Consider the following 7,042-nt stretch of genomic DNA (forward strand, 5'->3'; position numbering starts at 1 on the left):
ATAAAATAAATATGGGTTCTATTTACAATGGTGTTTGTTCTTCACTGGTTGCCCTTTTCTCGTGGCAACAGGTCACAAATCTTGCTGCTGTGATGGCACACTGTGGAATTTCACCCAGTAGATATGGGAGTTTTTCAAAATTGGATTTGTTTTTGAATTCTTTGTGGATCTGTGTAATCTGAGGGAAATATGTCTTTCTAATATGGTCATACATTGGGCAGGAGGTTAGGAAGTGCAGCTCAGTTTCCACCTCATTTTGTGGGCAGTGAGCACATAGCCTGTCTTCTCTTGAGAGCCATGTCTGCCTACGGCGGCCTTTCTCAATAGCAAGGCTATGCTCAGAGTCTGTACATAGTCAAAGCTTTCCTTAATTTTGGGTCAGTCACAGTGGTCAGGTATTCTGCCGCTGTGTACTCTCTGTGTAGGGCCAAATAGCATTCTAGTTTGCTCTGTTTTTTTGTTAATTCTTTCCAATGTGTTAAGTAATTATCTTTTTGTTTTCTCATGATTTTGTTGGGTCTAATTGTGCTGTTGTCCTGGGGCTCTGTAGGGTGTGGTTGTGTTTGTGAACAGAGCCCCAGGACCAGCTTGCTTAGGGGACTCTTCTCCAGGTTCATCTCTCTGTAGGTGATGGCTTTGTTATGGAAGGTTTGTGAATCGCTTCCTTTTAGGTGGTTGTAGAATTTAACGGCTCTTTTCTGGATTTTGATAATTAGTGGGTATCGGCCTAATTCTGCTCTGCATGCATTATTTGGTGTTTTACGTTGTACACGAAGGATATTTTTGCAGAATTCTGCGTGCAGTCTCAATTTGGTGTTGGTGTCTTGGTTGGTGAGCGGACCCTAGACCTCACAACCATAAAGGGCAATGGGCTCTATGACTGATTCAAGTATTTTTAGCCAAATCCTAATTGGTATGTTGAAATGTATGTTTCTTTTGATGGCATAGAATGCCCTTCTTGCCTTGTCTCTCAGATCGTTCACAGCTTTGTGGAAGTTACCTGTGGCGCTGACGTTTAGGCCAAGGTATGTATAGTTTTTTTGTGTGCTCTAGGGCAACAGTGTCTAGATGGAATTTGTATTTGTGGTCCTGGTGACTGGACCTTTTTTGAAACACCATTATTTTGGTCTTACTGAGATTTACTGTCAGGGCCCAGGTCTGACAGAATCTGTGCATAAGATCTAGGTGCTGCTGTAGGCCCTCCTTGGTTGGTGACAGAAGCACCAGATCATCAGCAAACATTTGACTTCGGATTCTAGCAGGGGGAGGCCGGGTGCTGCAGACTTTTCTAGTGCCCGCGCTAATTCATTGATATATATGTTGAAGAGGGTGGGGCTTAAGCTGCATCTCTCTCTCTCTCTCTCTCTCTCTCTCTCTCTCTCTCTCATCGGAGTGCATGCTGGGAGTGAGTCGTCAAGCAGGAGTGATTGTGAGAGCGAATGGTTTTTCTTTTTCACTCTATCGGGTTGTTGTATGTATATATATATATATATTGATTAGGTTAGTTGTTTTAAGGGTATCTTGTTTAAACTATCACTAAGCACGTATAGGGGTGGTGGGATCTTTGAGGTTGGTTTTTCGCGAGGGCACAACCAGCGGGTGGGGCTGGTTGTTATGGCCACTCGTGGAAATGGAGAGTTTGAAAAACTTAGTCGGAGGCATGGAGTAAAGATTCCTGCTGCGACAGGGTGTTCAGTGGAAGAATGTAGCTTGGCTGTGGGTGCTATCATTGGGTATGATAGCATCAAATCAGCCTCAAGGATGAATAGCGCTGTAGTGATATTCTTAGATTCAATTGAAAAGGTGAATAGAATAGTTGAGATGGGTGTCGTGTTGAGAGAAACACAGACGTCGGTATTTCCGCTTATGAATCCGGCGAAGAAAGTCATGCTTTCTAACGTGCCACCATTTGTTAGAGATGAAGTGTTATGGCGAGAGTTATCGCGCCATGGTCAAATAGTGTCTACAATAAAGAAAGTTCCTTTTGGATGCAAATCTCCGTTGTTGAAACATGTCGTGTCTCATAGGAGACAAGTGCATATGATTTTAAAAAAGGAAGGAGATGAACTGGATTTAGCGTTTAGCTTTAAGATTGATGGATTTGATTATGTCTTCTATGCATCTACTGAATCAATGAAATGCTTTGGCTGTGGAAGAGAGGGGCATTTGGTGCGTAATTGTCCCGAAAATGAGCGCGCTGAGCCTGGTAGTAGTTTTAGTGCGAGTACAACTAACGCACCACCGCGAAGGGATGAACATGCTAAGGGTACAGGAGAAGAGAGAAGGTGGGCAGATGTGGTTGGAAAAGCAGGAGAGGAAGGCAGTGTGGATACGGGGGCAATTGTGGTAGATCAGAACAAAGAGGGAGGGGAAACAGTAGGCGAGATTGCGACTGCCGTCGCTGAGGTGGTGCTGGAAAATGAAATTGGAGGTCAAGAGGAGATTGAAATAACGGAAAAGGAAGCGGATGTTTTCAAAATACCGAGGAGTAAAAGGAAGAATGTAAGGGATGGTGAAGGGTCTAATTCTAAGAGAAAGGTAGAGTTTAATAAATCAATTGAAGATGAACAAGGTGTAGAGATGGTGGAGTATTCTTCTGGGGAGGATAGTGAGAGTGAGTCATCTGACGCGTCACAACAATATAGTGAGATAAATGGGGTGGAAGGGAGGTATGGGATCGAGAGGATACGTCAATTTTTGAAGTTGACAAAAGGGAAGAAATATATGCAAGATTACAATGTAACTGATTTTTTCCCCTGAACGTGAATTGTTTATTGAATCAGCAAAATTTCTGATGTCAAAAATTACAGGCGGAAGTTTGAAAACCCCTGAAATTGCTAGACTCAAGAAAGTGGTCACAAGAGTGATAAGTGATGTAAATTCTAAAGAAAATGAAAGAGTTCAGTTGCAGTCTTAACTCTGTAAAGAGATGTGGTGGCTGGATCGTCCTCTGTATATATATTTTTTTATCCATGAGCAGTTTTAAGATTTCTTCTTTAAACGTAATGGGGCAAGAGATGTAAAAAAAAGAGCCATGGTGTATGAGTTAATTAGGGGAAAGGGAAGTGACATAATTTTTTTACAAGAAACGCATAGTAATTTGGAAAATGAAGTTGTGGCAACAGGAGTGGGGGGGGGGGACAGTGGTGTGTAGTCATAAAAACTCAAAAAGTGGGGGTGTGGTTATCTTGTTCTCAAAAGGGTTTTTGCCGTTGTCATATGAGGTTGAAGAGGTAGTTGAGGGGAGGTTATTAAAAGTTAGAGCAAGGTATGAAAACATCACTATGTGTCTGATAAATGTATATGCCCCAGTGATGACAGTTGAGAGGGTATGTTTTTTAGAGACACTATCAAATACCATTGAGAAATGTAACAAAGAAGATTATTTGTTTATTGCTGGGGATTTTAACTGCACAGTTAGTGATTTAGATAGAAATCACCAAGAACCTCATATAGCCTCAAGGATGTTTTTAAAACGCCTCATTGTAACAAATGAATTGTGTGATATTTGGCGGAGTCAACATGGAGGAACAAGGCAGTACACCTGGGCGCATGTGAGAGAGAACATCATCTCTATGGCCAGGTTAGATAGGTTTTATGTTTTTGAGCATCAATCTCAGGTCTGTAAATCAAGTGTGATAACTCCAGTGGGGTTTTCTGATCATTGTTTAATAACAGAGGTGGTGTTCATTAACGATGTAAAACCCAAAAGCGCATACTGGCATTTTAATATAACTTTATTGAGTGATGCTCACTTCAGAAACTGTTTCAGTTTTTTTTGGGAGAGGTGGAGATCTCAAAAAGCCAGTTTTGTATCCATTCAACAGTGGTGGGATATAGGGAAAATCCAGATTCAACAATTTTGTAATCAATACACGAGGAATGTCACTAAAGATATCACCAGATCAATGAAAGCCCTAGAGATTGAAATAGTGGAACTCATGACATTGGTTGAGACCACAGGAGATCGAGGCCATACTCAGGCCATCAGAGGAGAAAAGCTGCATTGGCAGACCTGCTGGGTATCAGAGCACAGGGGGCACTGGTGAGAAGTAAATTTCAGGGAATATCTGAAATGGATGCCTCATCCAAATTTTTCTTTGGTTTAGAGAAAAAGAATGGACAAAGAAAAATTATTCATTGTCTCAAATCAGCTGTTGGACAAGAGCTCACTAGCCCTAGTGAAATTAGAAAGAGGGCAGTAGAGTTCTACGCTGAGCTCTACAAATGTGAGTACAAAGAGGACAAAACAGTGACACAGCAGTTCTTTGATGGGCTCCCAAAGGTGGCTGCAGAAGTTCAGGTTGAGCTTGAGCAACCATTGTCTTTGCAGGATTTATACACTGCATTAAAAGGCATGGAAAATGGAAGGGCACCAGGCATTGATGGGCTTCCCGTTGACTTTTTTAAGTCTTTTTGGGCTATGTTGGGAGAGGATTGGTTAGAAGTAGCTAATGATAGTTTAACCGGAGGGTTACTACCAATAAGCTGCAGAAGGGCTGTCCTCACCCTACTGCCCAAAAAGGGTGACAAGGGAGGTGAAGAACTGGAGGCCGGTGGCTTTATTGTGCACTGATTATAAGATATTGTCAAAAGCTTTGTCCAACAGGCTGAGGGAGGTGATGGGGCAAATCATACATACGGATCAGTCCTACTGTGTTCCTGGCAGGCAGATAGGGGATAACATTTCTCTGATTCGTGATTTTTGGACGTCTCTAGGGATATTGGGTTGGATGCTGGTCTAATTTCAATTGATCAGGAAAAGGCATTTGACCGAGTTGAACATCAATACTTATGGCACACGCTTGAGGCGTTTGGGTTCAGCTCTGGTTTTATTGCCATGATCAAGGTGATATATGGTGACATTGAAAGTGTATTGAAAGTTAACGGTGGTTTGAGTGCTCCTTTTAAAGTGTGTAGAGGTATTAGGCAGGGATGTTCTATGTCAGGAATGTTATATGCCATTGCTATAGAGCCACTACTAAATAGCATTAGAAGTCGCATTGCAGGGGTGTGCTTTTCAGAGGATATTCCTCCTATTCGTCTCTCAGCCTATGCTGATGATGTAGTTGTGCTAGTGAAAAATCAAGCGGAGGTGGATAGCTTGAGTCTAATTGTTGATCGTTTTAGGGGAATATCCTCTGCAAAGGTAAATTGGGAAAAGAGTTGTGCGTTACAGATTGGAGAATGGTCTGGAGGGATCATGGCTTTGCCAGGGGGGCTAGAATGGTGTAAGGGAGGTTTTAAGTATCTTAGAGTGTACTTAGGAGATGAGGGGACTATGGAAAAAAATTGGAGTGGGGTGGTTGAAATGGTGGAAGGGAGGATGAGGAGATGGCGTTGGTTACTATCTCGTATGTCATATAGGGGCGCACTATTATAGTTAACAATGTGATTGCATCTGCACTGTGGCATCGGTTGTCAGTTTTAGAACCACCATCTGGCCTTCTGGCTAAGATACAGGCAATTATTGTGGATTTCTTTTGGGATAAATATCACTGGGTTCCACAAAGTGTTTTGTATTTGTCAAAAGAAGAGGGGGACAAGGTCTTGTACATCTTGCTAGTAGGGCTGCTGCTTTCCGGTTTCAGTTTATTCAAAGGTTGCTTTATGGACCGGAAAATGTGGTGTGGAGAGGGGTGGCAGGTCTTATATTACAACGGGTTGGAGGATTAGGTTTAAAGAAGGCTTTATTTCTGGTTGATAGTAGCCAGATTTCTAGGGAGAGAGTACCTCCGTTTTACAGAGGACTTCTCAGAGTATGGAGCATAATGAAGGTGTCCAGACGAACTTCAGCGGAGTCAGTGCATTGGCTGTTGGAGGAACCTCTGGTGTATGGGGCAAGACTGGATTGTACAACTGCAGCTGTTCCACATTTCTCCAAGATTCTGGTGAAGGGGAAAATCATCACCTTAAGACAGTTAATGGCCATAGCTGGGCCCGCCTTAATGGATGGAAGACGGGTGGCAGAACATTTGGGGATGAGGTCGGAAAGGATTGTCGGACAAATGCTGGGGAGCTGTAGGAAGGCTCTGTCAGCGGAAGAATGGGGTATGCTTAGTAGTCACAAGAAGAAGGTACAAGATGAAGACGTCTCATTTCCAAGACTAGGGATTACACCAAATATCCCAGAGTCAGAAAGAAAGGCGTTATTGCTGGATTTGAGAGGGTTGGAGGAGGTGGGTTTGGATGAGGTGAATGGGAAGGACTTGTATAGGGGTGTGTCAAGGTGTTGAATAAAGATAAATTGAAAAATAGAAAAGACAATCCATGGAGGGTAAAATTGGGCATTGATGACAAGGTAAAGCCAGCATGGAGAGCACTGTACAAACCACCGTTACAAAAGGGTACTGGAGATATGCAATGGAGGGTTTTACATGGCATCATTGCAGTTAATGCTTTTGTATCTGTTATTAATTCAGATGTTAGAGATGGATGTCCTTTTTGTAATATAAGAGAAACCATTTTTCACTGTTTTATGGAGTGTGAGAGGATAAAACCTCTATTGGAAATGCTGGAATCTTTGTTTAAAGCTGTAGGGGAATTTTTCAATAACACGGTTTTTATTTTGGGGTTTCAATATAGTAAACAACAGAAAAGAAAATGTTAAATTTTATTTTGGGACAAGCTAAGATGTCAATTTTTCTGAGTAGAAAACACAAGATAGAAACGGGATATGGGCAGGATGTAAGATGTGTTTTTAAAGGATTAGTAAAAGCAAGAATAAAAGTAGATTTTGAGTTCTTTTCAGCTGTAAAAGATCTCCTATTATTTGAGGAGAAGTGGGCCTACGAAAGAGCGCTTTGTTTTGTAGAAGAGGGGAAATTATTTTTTGTCGATGAAATAAGTTGAATGTATATGTTATGTATTTATTTTTATTTAGGAATTACATTTGTTTTTTCATTTCTGAAAGGGCAGTGTGTCATTTGTTTTTATGTTAACACTTGAGTAAAAAATAAAGGTTTTATAAAATCTCTCTCTCTCTCTCTCTCTCTCTCTCTCTCTCTCTCCATCAAAAGGAACATAAATGTCAACATACCAA

This window comes from Oncorhynchus gorbuscha, linkage group LG09 (assembly GCF_021184085.1).
Source record: "Oncorhynchus gorbuscha isolate QuinsamMale2020 ecotype Even-year linkage group LG09, OgorEven_v1.0, whole genome shotgun sequence".
Lineage (NCBI taxonomy): Eukaryota > Metazoa > Chordata > Actinopteri > Salmoniformes > Salmonidae > Oncorhynchus > Oncorhynchus gorbuscha.